Source organism: Pholcus phalangioides, unplaced genomic scaffold, assembly GCF_987345545.1.
Source record: "Pholcus phalangioides strain wild (caught in Gottingen) unplaced genomic scaffold, Ppha-v1.0 ptg000004l_1, whole genome shotgun sequence".
NCBI classification, from domain to species: Eukaryota; Metazoa; Arthropoda; class Arachnida; order Araneae; family Pholcidae; genus Pholcus; species Pholcus phalangioides.
In genome coordinates, this window is record NW_028301597.1 from 25,513,955 (window position 1) to 25,539,164 (window position 25,210).

Consider the following 25,210-nt stretch of genomic DNA (forward strand, 5'->3'; position numbering starts at 1 on the left):
GCATGAAACGCAAACTCGGTAGCACGTTTCGAAACGGCGGTTCCGCAAACGTTAAAACGACATTCCTGTTAAAATTTATATAGAGAGAAACAACACACCATGAATGCAAATGTAACCTGGGGAAGAAGAAGAAGAAACCGTACGCAAATCTGCGTCACAGTGAATGAAAGGAGCGGACGCCACCCCTGTGAATTTATTCCAGCGTGCAACTGTTCTAACAGTTGTAACGTACGAGATAATGGCGAATTTCAGTAATACTGAAAAAGCAGACTGGATCGGTTTCTTTTTCTTGCCCAGGTTACATTTGCATGCATGTGGGTTCTTTTTCTCTCGATAAATTTCAACAGGAATGCCGTTTTAACTCTTGCGGAGCAGCCGTTTCGAAACGCGCTACCGCGTTTGCGTTTCATGTTAGACCATGCATTCTCTGATGACAATTGTTTGTATTGGTGTGTACTGTCACCTCTTAAAGTTTTTTCCATCTTTTCTGAACCCCCCGTATGTAAAATTAATGTACAATAGAGTTCTGTTCTTCGAAAAAGCAGTTAAACTATTCTATTCTTTGATTAGTCTATAAATTAAAAATTACTAGAGTATAAATCATAAGTGTATCAGTGTATTTTACCATAATAAGTTCAATACCATGAAAGCTTAGAAAGTTAAAAATTCCCGTTCCCCCCCCCCTTTATAATCTATAAATAAGTGTTAATATTTTAGTTTTAATTCCTATTTCGATTAAATGTTGTATTACTTTGAATTTATACGATTTTCACACTATTGCACATCGAAACTGACGACACTGTACTTAAGTCGTCACTTTGATTAAACCGTCATAATTTTTCAATAATATGGGTGACAACTTGTCTAGGTTTTGTTGTACAGTAATAATTATTCAACCTTTTGGGACCATCAAGTGAAATGAAAAATACCAGATGGATGGTTCCAACTTCTTCAAACCATTGGCAGTCATGGATCCAGACGGGGGGGGGGGGTTTAATCATCCCTCCCAGGAGCCAGATAATGCGCGAAAAATCTGTCCGTCCCGTGTACGAACCTAAACAATAAATCGCTCCACCCAATACATCATCTTGGATCTGCGCGTGAGCTCTGGTCACATAAGAAACACGGTAGTTTCGTTGTGAAACAACTCGACTGGGAAGGCTTTATTTTCAAAACTATTGAAGATTAAAACATAATTTTACCCTTTTAATCGAAATTAAATTTTTTACAGAATTTTAAATCTCTGAATTTAATTTACATTTTTGCAATTTGCGAACCGAACCTTCCATGATTGGCGATGAATGCTGAAAATTTTTAAATCAAATATCTCGATAAATACCACATTTAAAAATACTGAGTTTCTTGCAAATGACTTTTCGGGGAGTATGATCTACATTTCACTAATTGGAAGTTTTGTCACACTAAGACTGTATAAAAAGTTGATTTTTCAATTATTTTTGAGTGTAAACCCGACATTTTTAAGAAACCGCATGTTATTTGAAAACTTTTTGTAATTGAAAATACTGTATACCTATGCTGTATCTGTGCTAGGCCCTATACTATTCACTTTGTTCACTAATGACATAGCTCAAGTTGTCTTTCCCATTGTACATTTTGCAGATGATATAAAGCTATTCTCAACGACAGACAATACAATGGGCCTAGAGACTGCCTGCCTTTGTCTATTCCGTTGGAGTAGTAGCTAGAACAATCTTCTTATTTCTATCGTCAAGAGTGGTTCTATGCGTCAAGGCAGACCCACGACCCTGTCTGCTATCAGATAGGCCCTGAAGTTTTACAACACTTGACCATATGCTCCGATCTGGGTATTTCGTTATCCGGTTCTCTCGGCTTCACTGACCATTACCGTACTATGGTCTGCAAGGCCAATAGAGTCGCACGTATGATACGTACGGCGTACAGTAGGTGCGATATGCATACCCTGACTTTCGCTTTTTTGCACATATGTCCGACCGATTCTCGAATACTGCTCGCAGGCAGGGCCGTCTTAAGAGCATCATGGACCCCCGGGCCAAGTGATTTGTCTGAGGCCCTACGAGGCAAACTCTTTAAAATTTCAACCAGATCTCATTTTTGTGAGGCCCCTTTCCTCTTGAGGCCCGCGGGCCGTGCCCGGGTGGGCCCATGCCTTAAGACGGCACTGCTCGCAGGTGTGGTGTCCACACAAAATTAAAGACATACTACTCATCGAGGGTCCTCAAGGGCTTTTACTAAACGACTTCCAGGTATTGGTGGAAGATCATACCAAGAGGGACCCAAGATACTTGGCCTCCACTCCATGTGGAGGAGACTACTCTTTTTCCGAAAACTTGAACAGACGACTTAACCTCCGCAGACACAGTCTTCAATTGAAAATTCCAGTTGCCAGAGAAGACGGCTATTTTTATGGCTTTAGATGCCGTTCAGCTAGACCAGCGGTTCTCAACCTTTTTTGACTCACGGAGCCCTTTCTGGTATATGGGTCTGGTATAGCCCTTTCTGGGTTTCTATGGCGGAGCCCGTAGGCCTATTTCTCTATTATATTTATTCATCAAAATTACTGACTTATTTTTATTATTCAAAAATATTTATAATTTTTTTTTTCAAATTTACTGGCTTTTTTATTTTCTTGGAGCGTCCGCGGAGCACCGGTTGAGAACCGCAGAGCTAGACTGTGGTACAGTCTTCCACGTGACCTCGTTTCTGCCCCTTAAGATGGATTCGTTTCTTCCTTGGACGGTTTTAACTTTACACCTTATATGAAGTGCTTTTCTATTTGATTTATGTTTTTAGTTTTGAATCTTACCAGTATAAGTGGTAACTTTACCACTTATACTACTTATACTACACTTATACCAACCTTGCCTACTAGGTTGTGTGATAAATAAATACCCATTAAGTCAACGTTTACAGATATAGTCCTGTGGACAAAAAATTTGAAACACCCTATATAATGACAAATCACAGCACGTATTTACACTGATATTTTTCATTTGTCTAGGAAAAAAACTCGTACAGTAATTACAAAAAAATTGATGGCTGACAATTCCTCACGTAAAATATTTCAAATCTCTTTCTGTTCGATGTTCTACGAATATGAACTTTAGTTGGCGTATATTTTTTATGTACATAACTATTATTACCGTACAGTATTACAAGGAAAAACACAAAACAAAATATAATGGACAAGACGTGACCAATAATTTCATTTCACATTTGTCCACCATCCGAGGGGAACTGCCGGACTAAATATGAGAAAGAATATGTTGCAAAAATAATAATGATAGTTATTCGAATACTCGGGATTTTCTTCCTATGTCTGATTGTACATACTCGAGAATTCTAATCTACGACTGGTCACGCAATGGCGAAAAAGTATTCTTTCAGTTTTATAATCGCATTTCACTCGATATCCTCAACCTATCATCATCATCATGGAATCCTCGCCAACTGTTTCCTTCGCTTGTTTCGAACGCAAGTTTACGTTTTGTTAGTCATAGTAAACTATAAACTGTGTGCATTTCGGTTTATTTACCAGTCATAACAAAAATATATTACACTCGGCCCTCGGTATTCGAGAGTTTTTACCCGTTTGGAAAAACACTGTTCCTGTGGTGTGAATATGAATTCGATATATAAAATATGAATTTTACGTGTTAACGATGGTTCTCCCGGCTTTTCTAGGGCTTCCGGAAATCTTTCTGAAAGACAAAAGAAAGTGAAAACTTTGCAAGCAAAACAAAGTTAATTACTGCTGTTGCTCATCATTAAGGTGTCAATGAATCTAAACTACTCAGATATATAACATTAGGATATCTCCCACATGTCTTATAACAGTAGGTTATAAGAGATACGATGATGCGAACATTTAAGACTCACTATATACTTTACTCAATTGTGATAGTTGTGCAGAGAGACAATCAAAGAATATTAAACGCCTCGAGCGAGTTATAAATGAATTATGTATATCATCGCTAATATGTCATTGGTGTCACTGCTGTAGCCGTGGGAGCTATAAAGATGGAAACACTCATTTCGTTGGGAAAATAATTACAATTTGTGCCTGAAGACACTTCCATTTCCGACAGAACAATACAAAAATTACAAAAATTTGACACATTGTCAAACGCTACGTTGATCGAAAACGAATCGACAATATGAACATAGAAGAAATCCAAAAATTGATTATATAGCAATGGCGATACATTGAGAGAGAGGGAAAGGCGGAATTAATAGAAAGGACTGCTTCTGGAACTCAAGTAACTTTTTCCCATGAAGAAGATCAAGATAAATAAGTGGGCGACGAGTTCAGTATGAGCAACATATAGATGGGCTTCACTAGTTAAAAACGTCAGTGGATTATTACCATGACGAGAACATAACACATGGTAATACCGATTCTTACATAAAAAAAATTTGTTAATTAATTAAAAACATTAATTAATGAAACAAAGAAGAAATACATAAATATAAAACATCTCACAATGTATCAATCACATTGCATTTTCAGAAATCGCTGCAGGGAATCGCACCCCCCCCCCCCGATGCTTATTTGTACCTCATGCGCACCCTGCTTTTTTCGTTATATGCTTACAGAACAAAATTCTATGGTTTGAATTATTCGCGGATTCGCGAATATAAAATGCCACAAAAATGACAAAAATATATTTCATATTTCTGGGAATATTTTGGAGTGAAACTGTAGCTCCCCCGTCGGAAAACTCTCAACCCGATTGACGGTAACCTCCGGTAAATATGATAAATTCGCAATAAGCAGAATTTATTAAACTTACCAAAATGATAAGTGATCATGCATAATGACCGGTGATTTGAGATACCACAATCGCCGGATACTAGTGAATACAAATACAAAGGCAAATTGACCAACGAGGAGGCTGAGAAAAGATGCCAAAAAGAAATATGGATGTCAAATAGAACCAAAATACAGCAACTCATTATAAAAGCATATATTGCGAGAGATAAAACTAATAATTGATGCCACACAATACACTGCCCATGGAAAAAATTATGGTTGTCTGGTGCTTTTCTGTTAATCCTATGGATGGGGAGTGCCGGATGGTGGCATCGTGGACCTCCGGGGTGTTTTTGCTTGTCCTTTGCCTGGGTCGGAGGTCCGGTGGCACGATACCGGCCGGCATTCAACCTTGGTCTTGGTGGCTGGCGTGGCTTGATTTTTTCCAGCATGGTCCAGCCGTGAGGTGACCTACTTATATCCCGCAAGGGACAGAGTGGGGACCATGTTTGGTGTTTACATAGCTTAAGCCCAACAGGTGGACTTACAGAGAATTTTCCGTCGGACTCGGACTCTTATTTTAAACTCAAAGTCTATCTCGCACTGAGAATGTATAGCTAGATCTATTATATTTTACAGAAACGCGGACGATGCAACAGCTCGATGAGGAGAGATTCCAGAATAGGATTAGACCGGAGGTCCGATGGCACGATGCCGGCCAGCCTTCGGCCCGTGGTCTTGGTGGCTGGCAAGGTCTTCCTTTTTCCAGCATGGCCCAGCCGTATATATATATATCCCGCAAGGGACAGAGCTGGGAGGGGGGGCATGTTTGGTGTTTGCATAGCTCATATGCCGACAAAACCACTCGTAGCTCTTTTCTGCACTCCCCTCAACCAAGTCCATGTCTCTCTGTAGGTATGGTCTCCAATCTGGCTGCACTGCACACGAAGCTGTTTGTCCCCTACGGACAAATTGTCAAGGGATAGGTAAAATAGCAATCGTGAGTATCATTTTTTAATTTTATAATCTCAGAATTTTTCAATAAATTTATATTTAGTCGGTAATCTTGAAATTTAATGAGCAAAATTAAAGAAAAAATTATTATTATTGTTAACACACGACATACTTTTTAATCTATTCTTTGATGCATGCACATCTTAGAATGCATTCTCTTGTCGGCTATATTTAGATTCCTCATTAAAGGAAAAGTATTATTTCTGTATGAAGTAATTATTCACATTCTTTGAACTTCTCTGAAGAGAGAGGGAGAGATGTCTGAATAATTTTTACTTTTAGGAATCCGGAAATTACCAAATTTTTCGATTAAAAAGGAAATTAAACTCGAAAGGGGAAAAAGTATTTTGGAAGAGATGGAATTTTGACTATTTCCGTAAGGGTTTGTATTAATGGTCAAGGGAATATGGGATTTCCTTAAGGTGACGCTAACGAGAACCTTAATTACCAGCTTATAAAAAAATAAATAAATGAAAGATGAAGTTTATTTTTTTGTACGATAACGACCAAAGTGCAATTAAATTATTGAATTTATAACATCTAATTTTTCTATAAATGAGTTCTAAAACATTTGAATATTTAATAGTGTTTCAGAAACGAATGAGGTCGATGCTAATTAGGTCCTCCACTTCGAATTTGCACACAAATGTCGTATTTTATCGGAAGTAGGTGTCATTTTAAATATTTGCGTAAGACAATCGGAATATTTAAATAACGCTTCAAGTCAATTCAAGTTTCAAGCCGTTAATCTTGCACACTAATTTCGGTTGGAAATATCTTCAAAGATTTAAATTAAAAAAAAACAAAATTATTTTATGTGTTTATTATACTCCTATTGGAGTTAGAAGGTGGTGGGGGGGAAAAGTGTGTTCAGGGACCATTGAAATATTGCCACTTCTTGAAAACTTATGGGTGTAAATGAATGAAAAATCTCACAGTGATAATTACAAGAGGAATTAAACATTTTCTATTTTCTAAAATTATAGTAAAGACCAAAACCTGGGGAAAAAAGTATAACAATTAAAAATTATGTGCAAAAATTTCGTTCAAATCAAGACACTTTTTTTCCTTAAATTATTTTCATGTATTTACATCCACAAGTTTTCGAGGTTTTCTTTATGGTGATTTTTCGGATGTTAAACTTTTCTTCAGCCCCTTAATAGAGTAAAACCTCTCTTTTGAGGACAGCGGTGAGGCAAAAAAATTCATCCGTGAAATAGGGATGACCGTTAATTAGGGATGTGAAAACAATACTTTTATTATGAATGGCGGAAATTATTTGGCCGTAAGAGAGGGATTGGCCGCATCTGTCGGGTGTCCGTTAAGAAAGGTGTTACTGTACTTTATATCCACTTTTGTTTGTCAAAATGCACAAAATTTTCTATTATTTCCTTAACGGAAGATTACCATATTTCTTGGTCTATCTGGCGTGGTAAAAACACAATTTTGGAGGCTTGCGGCACTTAATTTTGCTTAATTTAGGGTTACCAAAAAAAAAACCTCGAAGAAATTGCATATCATATGTGTGTATGTGAAAATCATCATATAACTTTCTCTTACCAATTAATTAATTGCATTTCATTATTTAGAATTATTTCTGAGCATTAACCAAACGATATCTGACATGAATTTTTTCGTAGAATAGTGTCACCGTTAAAGCTCGAAAGCCGTTGATGTGCACATTACCTAGGTAATCTACAGATTAACTAGGCCGATCCGTTAAAGAATTCTTAATTCTTATTTTCATTATTGGTAATTCTTTTAATTAAGTCATAAATAACTCGTTTTCCAAGCTTGTTTGATGACTGCAATAAGACTGTTTGTTTTCGTACTGCTTACCATTTATTCCTTTCATGAGTCAAAACGCAACAGAAGTGCTCTACGAGATTAAGAAAAGGATTTCTCAATGGACCACTCGAGAGGTTTCCTCTGAACTGGTTTCAAACCATTACCGTTCAAACTTTGAAACATCTGCGACAATTCACATAGCTTTTCTTTGTGCTGTTTTATAAGGGGAGGTTGTTCTTCGGTTTATCATACCAGACATTTGAATGTTTTACTTTCATCACGTTAGGCGCAGTTCGACGTTTGCAAAGAGAGTTGAATTTTTTCTCTGAATTCCAAACTTCTATTTATACATATAAGTTTGCTTTTTTCTCACGTGACAACCAACTGTGAATAATCGTCTTTTTTGTGACGAATGGTAAGAGAAAGAAGTCTTCATGTATAAGCTTTCAGTCCATGGTTCTCGGGGCAATATTCATGAAACTTTAAAACCAACAATCTCCAATCTTTTGATTCTTATCGAAATTTCATGACTAGGAATCGCGGTTTTCCTTGTGAGAGCAAGTATTTTTCCTTTCCATGTCCAATAAATAACTTGTCTTTGGCCATCTTGACACTTTGAGGAGAAAAATTCGATTCCACAGCGTATGACTCTGATCAAAATAGTCTCCCGGCTTTACTTCAAAATGAGAAATGCAAATTTATTTCCCCGACGGTCAGAAAACACGCGTTTGTCCTTATACGTTTTTTAGGGTTTTAACCTTTACTATAATTCAAACAACGTTTTTTTGGAGCAATTCAGCACTCATCAAAATTATTATCACAGGAAAATGTTTAGTTTCATTGGTAGTTATCGCTCTAAAATTTTCATACACAGGGTGTTTCAAAAAGAATCACCCGATTTGAAATGCGTATATTACAAAAAGTATTGAATATATATCGACACTTGAGATTTATTGTATATTGTATGTATTGTATTGTATTGTATTGTATTGTATATTGCATGGCTAAACATAGTTTTTTACAAACCTAATTAAAGGTGATCAATATGTCCACCTTGGATGCACGGCATTGTCTATACGGTAGTCAAATTCGTCCCAAACTTTTGCGAGCGTGTTTGCATCCACTGCGAGTGGATTTCTGTGGACTACGTGCGAAACTCTGTCGGATGAGCTCCACATTTTCGTCTGACATGCGGGAACGGCCAAGGGATTTCCCTTTACACAGACAATCCGTGTATCGGAATTGTTTATACAAATTGCTTAATGCTCTGACCGGTAGCAAGTTCAACACCAGGGTATTGTCGACGAAAAGCACGATGAACAGTTATTACGGACTCACACTTCGCGAAGCTTAGAACACAAAACGATTTCTGTTGCGCAGTCGCCATCTTGACAAACACTGGAGTGGCGGCCGAAGGAAGAGCGTTAGCGCTACCTGTCGGCAACTGCGTGAAACTCGCGATCTTCCCTCTTTCTACTTATACATTATTCGATCAAAACAGATTAAAAGATGAATAGTTATGATTTTTTTTTAAATCGGATGATTCTTTTTGAAGCACCCTGTATTTACACCCGCAAGTTTTCGAGGTATGGTGATTTTTTTCGTTTGTCCTTAAACTTTTCTCCACTACCTTAATAGAGTAAAACCTCTCTTTTGAGGACACCGGCGGGTCAAAACCAAATCATCCGTAAAAGAGGGGCGACCGTTAATTAGGGATTTGAAAACAATACTTTTATTATGAATGGCGGAAATTATTTGGCCGTAAGAGAGGGATTGGTCGCATCTGACGGATGTAAATTTGTGTTGTTAAAAACAAAAAAAAAACAAGAAATTGCATATGAAAGTCATCATATAACTTTCTCTTACCAATTAATTAATTCCATTTCATTATTTAGAATCGTTTCTGAGCTTTAAGCAAGCGATGTCTGACATGAATTTGTTTGTAGAATAGAAAACAGAATACACATCACCGTTAAAGCTCGAAACCCGTTAATGTGCACATTACCTAGGTAATCTACAAACTAGGCCGATCCGTTAAAGCACGGGGTAATTCACAAAATAATATTTGCTAAGTAATGTGCACATCAAGTAGGTCACAGCATTCCGTCAAATAAGTGTAGTGCTAGGTAATTTGAGAAATGAAACAATTTTCGGCAATTTTACGATCGGCCTACCTAATCTGCACATTACTTAGGTAATACGAACATTTCGTGATTTCCACACTTTAACCGTATCACATACAGTATACGAAGGACGTGGGACCTATTGCGGAGATAATAACGGGACCCGCTTTACGTTCAGTATCGTCTTAATGGAAGGGTGAACAGGGCCCCACCGAATCAAACAAGAGTGTATCAAACAATATTATTTAAGGCTTTAGCATATTCTAAAATTTCTTTCATAAATTCTAAAATTTCTTTCATAAATTCTAAAATTTCTTTCATAAATTCTAAAATTATTTCTTTCATAAATTAAAAAATTATTTTTTAAATAAATTCTGGAATTACTATTTCGTTTATTAATTCAGGAATTATTTTTGTCATAAATTATGAATTTACATTTGATCTGAAATTCCTTCTCTCATAGTTGGTGAATTTTCATTAATTCTGGAATTATATCTTTTAAAAGTTCTGGAATTAGGTCTTTCAAAAATACTGAAAGAATTCTTTCTTTCATAAATTTTGGAATTATTTATCTCACAAGCGTTCTGGAATTATTTCTTCCATTAAATTTGGAATAATTTCTTCCATTGAATTTGGAATAATTTCTTTTATTAATTCGGAAAATATTTCTTTCATTAATTCGGAAAATATTTCTTTCATTAATTCGGAAAATATTTCTTTCATTAATTCGGAAAATATTTCTTTCATTAATTCGGAAAATATTTCTTTCATTAATTCGGAAAATATTTCTTTCATAAATTTAAAGTTATTTCTTTCATAAATTTAAAGTTATTTCTTTCATAAATTTAAAGTTATTTCTTTCATAAATTTAAAGTTATTTCTTTCATAAATTTAAAGTTATTTCTTTCATAAATTTAAAGTTATTTCTTTCATAAATTTAAAGTTATTTCTTTCATAAATTTAAAGTTATTTCTTTCATAAATTTAAAGTTATTTCTTTCATAAATTTAAAGTTATTTCTTTCATAAATTGTTAAGTTATTTTTTTCATAAATTCTGGAATTATTTCTTTAATTCTATAATTTTTTTTCAAAAATTCTGAATTTTCATTAATTTTTGTGTTAATTTACACTTTTGTGCTCTGAATTACGTCTAATTTGTGTTAATAGTTTCCAAGCATTCTGTAATAATTTATGTCTATAAAAATTATAGGAGCATGTGGAATTCAACATCGAGGAGATGAACGGTATTCATTGAAAACCCGTCTTTGATTAAAGCTTAACTTACCTTCATTTCAAGCCACATTCAAAACAAACGTATTCAATCAAATCATCTTTGTTTGTCGGAGACTCGACAGCGTACAACTTTTACTGATCGGCACCGACTATCACATTCATAACTTTCAACTTCACATCGTGCTGTTGAGGAATTTCAAGCACGTGCACTCATCGAAGTTTAGCGTAGAAACATTTTAGGGGGAAGCACAGATTCTCTATGATAGATTCGATGCTTGCTCTCTATATCTTTTACAACCTACATAAAACACACACACACACACTCTCTATATGTGTCTCGATCCGAATCTCTGGAGTTTTTGATGCGCGCGTGTGGTGTGGTTGGTGCGCGTGTGTGTGTTTTTGAGCGATGATCGCGCGCTCGCACGGGCCATTCCCTTAAAGGTTTCCCAAACTGAATCAACAGATCACTGGCATCTCTGCTCGATTCCCATACACACACACGCGCGTGTTCTTCCTCCGAATCCCTCACAAGCGCCCCTGGTTTTTATTTATTCCATCCTTTTCTTCTTTCTTATATTGATTCCTTCATCCCAATTGGTGTTTGAAGGCTCCACGAGCTGCTCATGCGCCTCAAGAATTTCGACCATTCGTGTGTGTGTTTTTTTTTTCCTTTTCAAAGTCCGCGCACACACATAGTTCACGGCATTTCGACAACTTTAGATAATAACAAGAGGTTGTGAAAAATTACTACATGGCTTGATAAATTTCATTAATTTCATTATTAAATAATGAATTCCATATGTGATAAATTTATTTAATTTAATTTTTCTAAAATAATTTTTTCAAGTAACATTTTCTTTTACTTTCCATACACTCTCACATGAATTGAATGTTAATGGTCATTGTGTATTTAAATATACATGGTAAATACGGTCCGCCCCGTTTAAACGGATATAGGCCCTATATACACTGATGAGCCAAAAAAACTGGTTCACCTGCCTAATATCGTGTAGAGCCCCCGCGAGCACGCAGAAGTGCCGCAACACCACGTGGCATGGACTCGACTTATGTCTGAAGTAGTGCTGGAGGTAATTGACACCATGAATCCTACAGGGCTGTCCATAAATCCGTAGGAGTAAGAGGGGGTGGAGATCTCTTCTGAACAGCACGTTGCAAGGTATCCCAGATATGTTCAATAATGTTCGTGTCTGGGGATTTTGGTGGCCAGCGGAAGTATCTAAAGTCAGAAGAGTGTTCCTGGAGACACTTTGTAGCAATTCTGGACGTGTGGGGTGTCGCATTGTCCTGCTGAAATTGTCCAAGTCCGTCGGAATGCACAATGGACATTAATGGATGCAGGTGATCAGACAGGATGCTTACGTACCTGTCACCTGTCAGAGTCGTATCTAGACGTATCAGGGGGTCCCATATAACGCCAACTGCACACGCCCCATACCATCACAAAGCCTTCACCAGCTTAACCCTGTTGACATGTAGGGACCATGGATTCGTGAGGTTGTCTCCCTACCCGTACACGTCCATCAGCTCGAAGCAATTGGAACCGCCACTCGTCAGACCAGGCACCGTGTTTCCAGTCCTCAACAGTCCAATGTCGGTGTTGTCGGTCCCAGGCGAGGCGTAAAGCTTTGTGTCGTGCAGTCATCAAGGGTACACGAGTGAGCCTTCTTCTCCGAAAGCCCATATCGATGATGCTTCGTTGAATGGTTCGCACGCTGACACTTGTTGATGGCCCAGCATTGAAATCTGCAGCAATTTGCGGAAGGGTTGCACGTCTGTCACGTTTAATGATTCTCGTCAGTCGTCCCGTTCTTGCATGATCTGTGCGTTCTTGACGGCCGCAGCGATGTCGTAGATTTAATTTTTTACCGGATTCCCGATAGTCACGGCACACTCGTGAAATGGAAAAATGGATACCCCGTTTAAACGGACCTTCTTCTTCTTCAAAACTTCTCCCATAAAGAAAGAATGTTAAATTTCTCTGCTTAATACGATAACTTTAACGACTTTTCCCATACAACTACTATACACATAATGTTTTTATTGAATGAAACATTTTTGGAATTAATGGAAAATATGTTACTAAATTAAGACAAATACATTTGAGAGTATATATATAAGTACTTTCCTCCAATGCGTACATTTAATTATTTTATTTTTGTCTTAATTTATTTGTTCTCTGTTGAGCCCATAGAAAACGCTAACTTTCGCAATGAAGAGTAAAAAAACTTAGGTATTGTGATCAAAATTAAAGTTGTGTTGATTAATCTTTTGAAAGATCTATTCCAGAAGCTTTATTAATATTGAATTCAATTTTTGACCACCAGGTAAGAAAGTGGTACTTTTTATTGCAGTTATTTTTCTCCACGGTCCAAATAACGAAACATGTACACCACAACGGGCGCTGCATAGGTCGGAGTAGTGTCAGTTCAATGATACTGATTATACTCCGACCCATGTAGCGCCCGTTGTGGTCGACGTATTGCATTGAAACTTAGTATATGCGTTATTTGGACCATGGGGAAAAAATAACTGAGATAAAAAGCGCCACTTTTCCACCTATCAGTCGAAAATTGAACTATTTTTTTTATTGAATTTCTCTTTTCTCCCCATAGTCCATATGTCATATATACCAAGTTTCATCAAGATACCTCAATCAGAATGAGCCCTACGTACGTCTAATTAGTGTCAGTTTATTTACAAGCACCCTGCACTTTCCTGCTGGAGCACCCTTCGTGGGCTAAACAGAATTCCTTGTGGGCCGCTTTTGGGCCGGAGGAGATCCACCCCTGGTAGGGTATTTAAAGTACTTTCATGCTAAAATATTAATAATATTTGTCAATGCAGAGCCACTTTTAGGAGAGTACGTATACGGCAGGTAAGTTCGAATCGGGCCCTGAATTTGAGAGGGAGGCCCTGAGCTCTTCATTAATAATACAAATTATATAAATCTCTCTTTTTTAATATTAAAACACGCTTTCTGCGCTTCACCCATGAAACTCGGAGCTGAATAATGTCTTATAGCGATAATTACATTCATCTCCGACAGAAGCTCCCCCCCCCCTCCCCGGGGTTATTTTCACTCCGGTCTGAGATGCCGTGCTTCACTTGACAATAACAAACTCAAATTACACGCTTACTTCAGCGAAAAATATCCCCATGTAATAACGAGTGAACACGTATGCCCCACATTCTAATCAATTAATCAAATGCTTTCTTGAATCACCGTTTCAATGTAGTTATTTGAATCAATTATTGATAAATGATCGTTGATTGGTTCAACGAAAACGTCAGTTGGCGATAACAGTTCATAATTAATGTAATCGCCGGTGGTAAACATATCCGGATACCCTTAAAATGTACGCACCGAAAACTTATAAAAACTGATCAGAAATCTTATTTATGTATTTATATGAAATGAATATTGTATCGCAATTTAATTAGCATTTATCGTCGTCTAGGTATAAATGATTCAAAATAATGTATTGAATCGTGATATATGTTCGTTAAATTACAAAATAGAATTCAAATATTTTTAATTGTATATATAACTAGCTATAATACCCGGCGCTGCCCGGGTTTTCTTCAATGAGGCTTTTTGGATCACGTGATATCTCTCTCTTTCTTTGAGGGACATACAACACAGGGCCGTCATTTCATCTTTTTCCGGGGGGAGGGGAGCAAAGCACATGTACTCAATGCATACATATATATACACCATTTTTAGTATATTTTCAAAAGCCGGGGGGGGGGGGAACAGTCCCTTCCTGCCCCCCCCCCTAAATGACGGGCCTGACGTACAAATTGTGTCCACGTTAACCAATATGGCGACTTCCTGCGTGACTCATAAAATAAACAAATCTAGATTTAAAGAAACGTAGAAATAAAAATATTTTCTTTCCTTTTTTAAGGACGTCAAGTATTTCGATTCCCCCCCCCCCCAACTTTTTTAAGTTCAAGTTATCCATCTGCCTATTTCAGCTCCCAAAAATGCTTAATTAAGGCTGTGGAATTTATTCGATGTACTTATGGGCCCATAATTAATTTTAAAACAACCTAAACTCTATGTGAATTTATGCAGTTGAATATTAAAGGACACAATACGGATACATTAATTTTCATGCTTGAGAAGATATAAATATAAAAAGATGAAATCAATGTTATTGAATGAATATCCAACTCAAAAGTAGGTCCGGGGCTAATTACTTCCCATTTAATCTCCCGGGCTTCGTATATCTCTAAGCGAACTCAATATTTCAAAAATCTAGAATTCAATAAAATTTTTAAAATTATTGATGTGGCGGAAAACCCCATCAAATTTCCGCATTTCTACAGTAAAATCGGCAATTTTGACACTGATTTCTATAAGGATCATCCTTTGCCTGACCCTCAAAGTGATGCTGAAAAGGATTATAGCATGTATTCAAAAAGTCTCATTACTGGGAGGATTTAAAAAGTGGCAAACCATTATAAAGGCATAAACTATTATACATATAGTAACACGATTAGAGATTTGGACGATTAGAGACACATTTGGGGCATTTGCCCTGGTCTGACGAAATTTTAAAGTAGCCTATCGTTCAAGTTGGGTCCCATTTGGTATATATGCAAAATTTGGTGACGATCGATCTAAAATTGTAGATTTGTATAGAGAACACACACACACAGAGAAAATCAATTTTATATATATAGAAGACTAATTGATCTTTAAAATATTTGTCATTTCACAAAAACTGTGTGATTCATTCTAAAAAAACTTTAATTTAATAGTATTTTCTATTTGTAAATCTTTATAACGAAGTCAAAATTCAATTTCAAATTTGAATAAACTTTTGCAAAAAAATTTATATAAAATTTTAAAATATATGATGAACGTGGCAAACTTGTCGTGTGTAGGGCTATTATTGTGTATACTCATCATAAAACTCGTTATAAATATTATTATCATGAAACGTATAGAACTTACGTAAATCTTAAGCATTGAGTTTCGTTATGAATCACACATAAAATTGAAAATATGTGTGCATTAAACTGCAGATTAATATTCAAATATTTTGTATATATGTAATTAAACGTTATAAATTAAAAGTTCAATTAATTACTGCTTATACATTAAAAATGTATGTAGTAATTAATTAAACTTAATTGGTTACTAAAATTTCTAGGCATTATAAAAAAATAAAAACTTAAATGTATTTTTCTTTGAAATCAAGACCATACATTATTCATAATAAAATTCGAATGTTTTGAAAGAAAATTTAATTTCGGATTTGAATTGATTTATGTAAAAAAAAATTGATACATAAAATCTTGAGAAAATGTTGAACATGTCTAACATGCAGTACGGATATTCTTAAAAGATGATTTAATTAATAAATACGAGTGCAGGATCTTCACAATTAAAGTTTCACTTTGTTTGAAATGGCCATAAAAGTAAAACTACTGGACAAAATGTTATCAAACTTGGTAATAATTTACAGAAACAACAAAGCACTGCAAGTATGTCGGAAATGGACCATGCTCAGTTAAAAGGATTGTTTTTGTTCGCGGCCATACACACTTGCGCAAAGCCACTCGACGTTGTATCTTGTAGGCGTCTTCCGTTGAGTTCTTGTTCCATTCAACTTCCCAAAGATGAAGCATTCTGTCTTTCAAGATATTGCGGGCATGACTTCTCGGCAACAGTCTATGATAGAAAATTAATTACCTTTTGGGTTCTCAATTGAACAACCAACGTTATTTGAACCCAAAATTGCAAAAGAGGAACAGCCAAGTCTTTCAATGTTGTCGCCTCCTTGGCAAGTTGGTCCGCTTGGCAAGTTTGCCCGAAATGGGCAAAAATCTGTCGGGAAACAATGATTTCTCGGACTCAACCATCACTTTCGGAATGTTTACTTTGGTTACCGTGGTTCCCTAGCAATGCGTTTCGGACACGCATATGCCTTTACAATGGTTTGTCACTTCTCTGATGCTGCCAGTATATGTATAATATTTATAGTGGTTTATTTATTTTTCAATCCTCCTATACCGGGTATTATAGCTACTACTACTTTATGAATACAAATACAAATACAAATACAACGCCACAACAGGCAAAATGCCCAACGAGGTGGCTGATAAAAAGATGCCCATAAAAATATGGATGTCATATGTTTCAAAAATACAGCAACCCCATTAAAAATGCAATTAACACAAATTATAAACAATATATACACATGGTAAAATATTATACAATGCCCATAAAGAATACTTATGGTTGTCTTATTCTAAGAATGGATAGCTTCTCGATTTACCCCAACATGTTTATCGTATTTCTTTTTAAACGTGTCAATTGTGTTACAATTTACTACCTCCGGGGGTAAGCTATTCCATTTATTAACAACCCTATTAGAGAAAAATTCCCTGCGACACCATAACCTTGCATTGTCCCTCACCAATCGATACTGGTGTCCCCTTGTAAAAGCAGTCGATTGGCGGTGTACTAAAAGTTCATGGTCCATCCTATCCATCCCATTGAAAATTTTGAACACTTCGATCATATCTCCTCGACTCCTGCGTTCATCCAATGTAAACATATTCAAAAAATGAAGTCTCTCTTCATAACTCAAGGCCTGTGTGCCAATAAGGACACGCGTAGCTCTTCTCTGCACCCCTTCAATCAAGTCTATGTCCCTCTGTAGGTATGGTCTCCAAAACCTTACAGCATACTCCAGTCCAGGACGAACTAAGCCTCGAAAAAGCGGAAGAATGACTTTAGGAGAACGCGAAGAGACCTTTTTGAAAATGAGACCAAGCATTCTATTCGCTTTTTTGACAACCGCTGAACAATGTTCAGAAAACTTAAGTCGCTCGTCAATGAGAATTCCCAAATCGGTGACTCTAGTTGCATCCGGGATAGTGACACCATTCAACTCGTAAGATAACCATGGGTTGTTCGAACCAAAATGAGCGACCATGCACTTATCTACGCTAAACGTCATGCCCCATTCATTTGCCCATGCTGCAATCTTGTATAAGTTGGTCTGGAGCAACTCCCTATCGCTTTCATTACCGATTACCCCCATTAGCTTCACATCATCTGCGAATTTGCTAGTAATTCCATCGATACCCTGATCGAGTTTGTCGATAAAAAGTGAAAAAAGTATGGGGCCAAGGACACTTCCCTGAGGAACTCCACTTGTGACGTCTGTCCAACCAGAGAATTCCCCGTTCACCATAACTCGTTGCGACCTATCTCTTAACCACGATTCTATCCAATTCAGCAAGTTGCCCCCTATTCCAATCTCGTGTAAACGCTTCAAGAGTTTGCCATGTTGGACCCGATCGAATGCCTTCTGGAAATCAAGGTAAACAACGTCGACATTTTTGCTCTTACCCAAAGCCTTAGTCACGTAATCATAGAAGCAAAGGAGGTTAGTTACACATGACTTCCCCTTCTTGAACCCATGCTGATTATCCGACAATACATTATTCTCGTCTATCCACTTCACAAACTGCCTTTTGATGATAATTTCCAAAATTTTCGAGAGGGAGCTCGTCAAACTCACTGGACGATAATTAGACACCACTTCTCTACTACCCTTCTTAGATATCGGAACAACGTCAGCCAGTTTCCAATCTCTCGGGACGATACCCTCAGCAACACTACTCCTGAATATCTGTGCGACTGGCCCCAACAATTCATTAGCACCTTCCCTGAGAACCCTGGGATAGATATCATCTGGTCCTGGTGCTTTGCTTGCACATACATTTCTTAGAAGATTTAGGACCTCCACGTCTTCTACTTGAATATCGTTGAGGGTTTTATTACCCCATGCAACACCCGTATATCGAATATCATTATCTCCATTAAAAACCGACGCGAAAAAGTCATTGAAAGCACTACACATGCCTACATTGCTCTCTACCTTAGAGCCTCCTATCGAGAGGGGGCCAACTGTCCCCTTGCATCCATTATTGACGTATCGAAAAAATGATTTTGGGTCAGAGCCAATGTTATCTGCCAACCTAGATTCAACTTCCTTTTTACTATCCCTTATCGCTTTCTTCAACAGTCTTCTTTTATCAGTAAACAATGATAGGTCACCACGTCCACTTTTATACTCTCTGAATGCTCTTTTCTTTTCAAGATAAAGGTTCCGCACGCTATCCGTGAACCATAGAGGGTGTGATGTACAAACACGCTTTTTTCGAACAAAGGGTATGACGTCGTGCAAAACAGAGGACAGCTTCGTACTAAATTCTTCCCATTGACTTGCCACCCCTACTGATTCCAACCGGTCTTTGAAAACTTCCGCTAACCTTCTTCTCAAAACATCAAAGTTAGTTCTCCGAAAACAAGGAACCAGTCTTTTGTTATCAACCTTACCCGAGGAAAAGTTACAGTGAAATCTGACGATACGATGATCACTGGAAGAAAACTCTTCCCCCACCGAAACATGTTCAACTAGATCCTCAGAACTAGTAAGAACTAAATCCAAAATAGCAGTACCCCTAGTGGCTTCTGATACATGCTGATACAAAAAATTTTCGAGCACCAACTTAAGAAAGTCTCTTTCATACTGATTTCCAGATGAAAGGTTCTCCCAATCAATACCCGGGTAATTGAAATCCCCTAGTATGAGAACCCTCTTTCGCTTACACATGTAGGAAATTTCATCATGCATTTTGGCAATGTAGTTTTGATCCCTATTCGGTGGATTGTAACAAACCCCAACAATAAGCTTATGACGTCTTTTGCTCTCAAGTTCAACCCATATGGTTTCAATATCACTTCTCTGCACGTCACACTCTCTAGCCTTCAAACAGGATTTCACGTATATCAACACTCCACCCCCTTTCCTATCAGATCTATTTCTCAAAAAAGTATCGTATCCTGAGATGTGTAAGAAAGATTCATCCCCATCGTTAGCCCAAGATTCTGTAATGGCTATAAGATCCAAGCCCTCCACAACTATCATAGTTTCTAAAAAATCTTTCTTATTACCCAAGCTCCTGGCATTTATTAACACACATTTTAATTTGCCCGGTGATTTAGTGTCAATCGAGAAGCCATCCAAGTCAGAGGTGGGTAATTTTCCGTCAGTACTGTTGTGATTATCATTAACTAACCCGCATTCCCGACTACGTGGTCTGGGAGTAAAAAGCCTGCCCTAAGACTATCGTAAACCTCCCAGACCCCTCTCTTATTTAGATGGATCCCATCCGAACGAAGCCACCTATCGGTAAATGCGGGAAGCTCCAAGAACGTGACCCCAAGTGAGGAGCAAATGTCCTTCAGGCCTATATTGAATTGGTGGATCCTACTCCTATATCCCCTACTACCCCTTGGCAGCACTGGAATCACTGCCACATCTGAACCCCCCTCCCTAGCGGATAATAGTAAATCCCGGTATTCTGACAGAGACTCACTAATATTCGCTCCTACCTGATTTGTTCCCACCCACAGAATCACCCGCAAGGGCAACTTTCGGCGATGAAAAACGTCTCGAACGTTGCCAATCTTCCCCCCAGGAAGACAACAGCGCTCGAAACCCCGAAAATCCCTACACACTCGGTTCCCAAGTTCCCTAACCATAGAATCGCCGATGATTAAACCCCTATCACTATCCCCCTCTACCTCATCCACGACCACCCATTCGCCCTCTGAAATGTCGTTGTTCGTGGAGATTGCTTCTTCATCAACAGGTGGCTCGACGACCAGAGGCTCCGTTATAACCGGGCCCTCTAGCACCCTAACTTTCAACCCTAACTGAAATCAATCAACTTTTCACTGCCATTATAATTATCATTTGGCATTTATTTAAGGCAATAAGTCTTGCTACAATAAGAACAATTCAAAACAATGTTTAAAAAAATACTTGAACTATGTTCATAAATTACTGAAATTTCATATTTCTTGAAATTACAGAAAAATTCAAATTTTCGATGAGATTTTTTTGAAATATTTTTCAATTGAATCCGAATATTTTTTAAACGAAAAATTATTTTCAGATTTAAATCGAATCTCTTAAAAAAAGCAATCACAAAATCTACAGTATATCCCACAATCACAAAATCAATACAATCACAATCTATCTGTATATAAAAAAGGTAGTTTAAAATAAACAACACAAGAATATAATTCAACATATATAAAACTTGATGGGCATGTATTTGAAAAACGTTTTAAATTGAAAGGAAATGCGAAAAGCTTTTGACATAAGAATTATACAAGGAAATTTCTATTTTTCACAGTAAATGGAATACATTTTCAAGTTTCTAGGAAAATTAAAGCGGAAAGTTTGAAAAGCCAAATCTTTAAAATCCATTGGCTCTCCGTTTTCTTATAGAAATACTTAAAATCCAACAAATTTCTTTTTACTTTATATTAGCTTTTAGCCTCTTCCTTTTTTAAACTTTTTTTTTTTTTCCATTTTCTTCTTATCCTTTTCTTGTCATCGTTTGATCAATTATGTGTTTTACCTTTTTTTTGAAAAAAAAAATTACACTTTTATTTCCAAAAAATGTTCTTAAATTGAGTTTAAATATTGTTAAGTTCCCTTCATCTTCCTTTGCTAAAAGCTTTACTCGAGCTTAAATTTTGACTCTTTGGTACTTTAAATAACTTTTGTTAGGATTAAGTTTCATGAACTTCCATGAGAAAAGAGGTTAATTTTTTTTTTAAATCTTAAGTAGTTAAAAGAAAATACTATCTTGTGTTTACAGATTATGGTCTTAAAAATATTAAAGGATTTGTTAGAGGAATTGGATGTGGTGAGCCGTTATTGCTCCGTGATAGTGTTCAATGAATTACATTTAAGTTTAATATATACAAGGTGTTCAGTCTAATCGTTATCCAGCAGTAATTCGTAAACCGTTAGTCTTGGAGCAGGAGTCTTAAACGCATGACCAGCGGGCCGCATTTGGCTCTCGGAGCTTGTTGTCGTGGCCCACCGATCGTTTTTATAAAATGGTTGAAAACATTGAAAAAAAATAATAATTTTAGAATAAATGTCAGAAGTAAATCCAGAATAAATGGAAGAAATAATTTCGGAATTAATGAGAGAATTATAGAATAAATGGAAGAAATAATTTTTTAGAATTTTTTAAACAAATAATTTTTGAATTTTTGAAACAAATAATTTCAGAATCAGTGAAGAAAAAACATAAATCAATGAGAGAAATAATTTCGTAATTTCTGATAGAAATTATTTCACAATCATAAAAGAATAATTGCATAATTATTGAAAGAAATGTTTTCAAGATTTATTGAGAAGGAAAATAATTTCAGAATTATGGAAATAAATACAGTGAAACTCTCGTAGGTAGCCACCTCTATTTCCCGGCCACTCCCTTCGAGGTCAATTTTCCTCAGAATGGACACAATAGGCTCCACAGACATAATACAAAAATCCCCCCCCCCCGTTCCGCGGCCACCTCTGTATGCGGTCAGCGGCCACTTCCTTGTAGATGCGAGTTTAAAAAAAAAGTTTTTGTGAATTTTTTTCTTCCTAGTGCATTCAGAGCTGGTAGTTGTATTTGTATAACTTATATAATTTTATTTATATATATAATCTTCATACATCAGCATAAATACCTTTTCGGATCAATCGAGTTTTCTGTTCATATATGACACTATCAGATTGGAAACATTTGTAAATAGGATGACGTAGGATAATGCTATACGTTGGTTGCTGCTAACTGGTGAGACAGTTTACAAATTTGCTCCCGGGTCGACAGGGTAAACCAGACAAATATAGTCTGTGATAGAAAATGAATTACCTTTTGGATTCAAATAACGTTAGTTGCTCAATTGTCATAGTCTATTATATTTACTGAATAGGTAAAGTATGTGGATGTTTCTGCCTTGACGATACTTTCTTCAGAGATTAGGTAGAACAACAGTGGCGGAGTAAAAGAAATGTGATGAAAGAACATGTACAGTACTTGCTATAAAGAAAGAACAGATCCCGGATAATATAGATTAAGAAATTGATCAGATGATCTGGTACTTCAGGTAATGCATAAGATACAGTGAACCCTTGATATAACGATATCGAACCAAGAATAAATATCTTTGTAGAGGAATTATCTTCAAGTCGACAGTCAAAATTATCATCACGTGCCACCAAATTTATGCTGCTGTTGGCAACTTTTCTATATCGACGTTTTCAGTATCCCCAAAAAATGTGCTTTTGAGTATTTATTCGCAAAATATTTTGATTGATTAGATAGATGATAAAAGAAATTTAGTTAGATGTGTATTGCTCCTGTCAAGGGGGTTTATCGCAATACACTTTGGTGTATCGCACAAAAAGTAGCAATACCGAACACTTTCGATGATAAGGTGATGCCCAGCACCGATATTATTAAACGTCCTCGAAGAAACTGAACCATGGGACATGAATTGAAAAAATATACTGAAGGATATTTCGAACGGAAAATAATTAAAAATACTAAAAGCTGTAGCGGTTTCAAAATCCTCCTAAAATAATATTGTTTTAGAGGGGTTTATCATAGTAAAGGATATCGTTGTGTCGAGAGAGAAGTTTAACATTACAGGCTATAGGCTGTTTCAAACAATATTTGAAAAAAATACCGTTGCAGGGGGATTTATCGTTATATCGAGTATCGTTGTAGCAAGGTTTCACTGTATACTGTTTGTGGGCATTGTAAGTAAATTGAGCATAAGATTTTTTTGCGACATTGAAAAACCGTTATTTTGACACGACCTTGAAATGTGCTTTTCCTGTCATACAACCCCAATTCGGCGGTCACTTCCACAGAAGGCCACTTTTTGGCGGAACGCCGAGTGGCCGTTTTAACGGAGTTTCACTGTAATTACAGAATCATTTAAAGTGATTTCAGATTAAAATTAATTTAATTAGTAATTAATCAAAAAATTCAGAATTAGTGTTATAAAATAGTTTCGGAATTAATCAATTAATTGATAACTAATAAAAGCAATAATTTCAGAATGAATAAGTCTTCAATTATTTTGTTTATAACTCGGGCCCACGATATGCCCCTTCCATTAAGATGCCAATAAATTACATGAGTTGGTGGACTGCGGCTTTTTCGTTGGAAATTTCACATTGGCTTGCCGTGTCTGAAAGGTCGAACACCCCTGTCTTGAAGGTAGAGCTACTAGCTTCAAAAAATGTTTCGAATGTTGTCAAATAACATCCATGTCAATACAATGAATAGTTACGGTCCTCTTATGTCAATACAATGAATAGTTACGGTCCTCTTATGTCAATACAATGAATAGTTACGGTCCTCTTATGTCAATACAATGAATAGTTACGGTCCTCTTATGTCAATACAATGAATAGTTACGGTCCTCTTATGTCAATACAATGAATAGTTACGGTCCTCTTATGTCAATACAATGAATAGTTACGGTCCTCTTATGTCAATAAAATGAATAGTCACGGGCACATCGACAGAATAATAGTGTGAATGAATAAAATGGATCAACTTATTTGAATAACTTCTCTCTTTAACAAACTGATCGTTTTTCATTCAAGCATTGGAATTCCCTGAAATGCCTACAAAGACCACCGAGGGGTAAATGGTAAGAACGCCTGTTCTATAATATTTATTATTTGTGTGAAGATGGTTATTTCTCAGGCATTATAAAGAACACATGCTTAATTACCATTAAAAAAAAAAGCATTCTTAGTTTTTGTGTGGGTCTATAAATCCATTCTGTTGCATCTGCGGATCACGCGATGGGAAACCCATGAGAGGGTTGCAGCGGGATCGATTAATTTCCTACCAAATGTCTTTCATCTTCCAGCAAAATGAAAAAAACAGCACAATGAAAAGAGATAGATAAAGAACCAATATCACAAATGCTAAATCTGATCAACGGGAGCAAATCACGGCTGAGCCTTTTTCATCACCATTCCACGTTGCCTGTTCAGAATAAAAAAAATCCGGAAGAGTTTAGAATTTTATTCCTCCAATTTTTCATGACAAAATATACGATGAAGGGTTTTTTTCCCTTTTATTCTCTAAAAATATAGAGAAATAAACATTTCCTGATTCTTCGAACGAGGTAAATATTTTCCGTTAACGACGGCTAAACACGACACAAAGCACTGCTATAAAATCCGTGTTTTCGTCTATTGCCGTAAATATATTACTTGGTTATTTTTACGAAATTGTTCTACCTTCATTCTTTTTCGGGAAACAATTTCCTCCGCAGAATTTCATAGGCATTTACCTCATTCACGTTCGTGTTTATGCCCATACTAGCGCAGAGATTCTCCTAAATTTTCCTGACATACTA

At 36.6% G+C, this 25,210-nt stretch overlaps 1 protein-coding gene across 1 annotated transcript in view; it reads right to left on the reverse strand.

Annotated features, from left to right (window-relative positions):
- The window catches only part of LOC149086982 (uncharacterized), a 103,714-nt gene extending 92,323 nt beyond the window's left edge, over positions 1-11,391 (reverse strand). Inside the window, exon 1 of the mRNA XM_089231193.1 lies at positions 10,964-11,391. The gene's annotated coding sequence lies outside the window, so the exon portion shown is untranslated. The remainder of the gene's footprint in view (positions 1-10,963) is intronic.
- Positions 11,392-25,210: the final 13,819 nt, after the last annotated feature.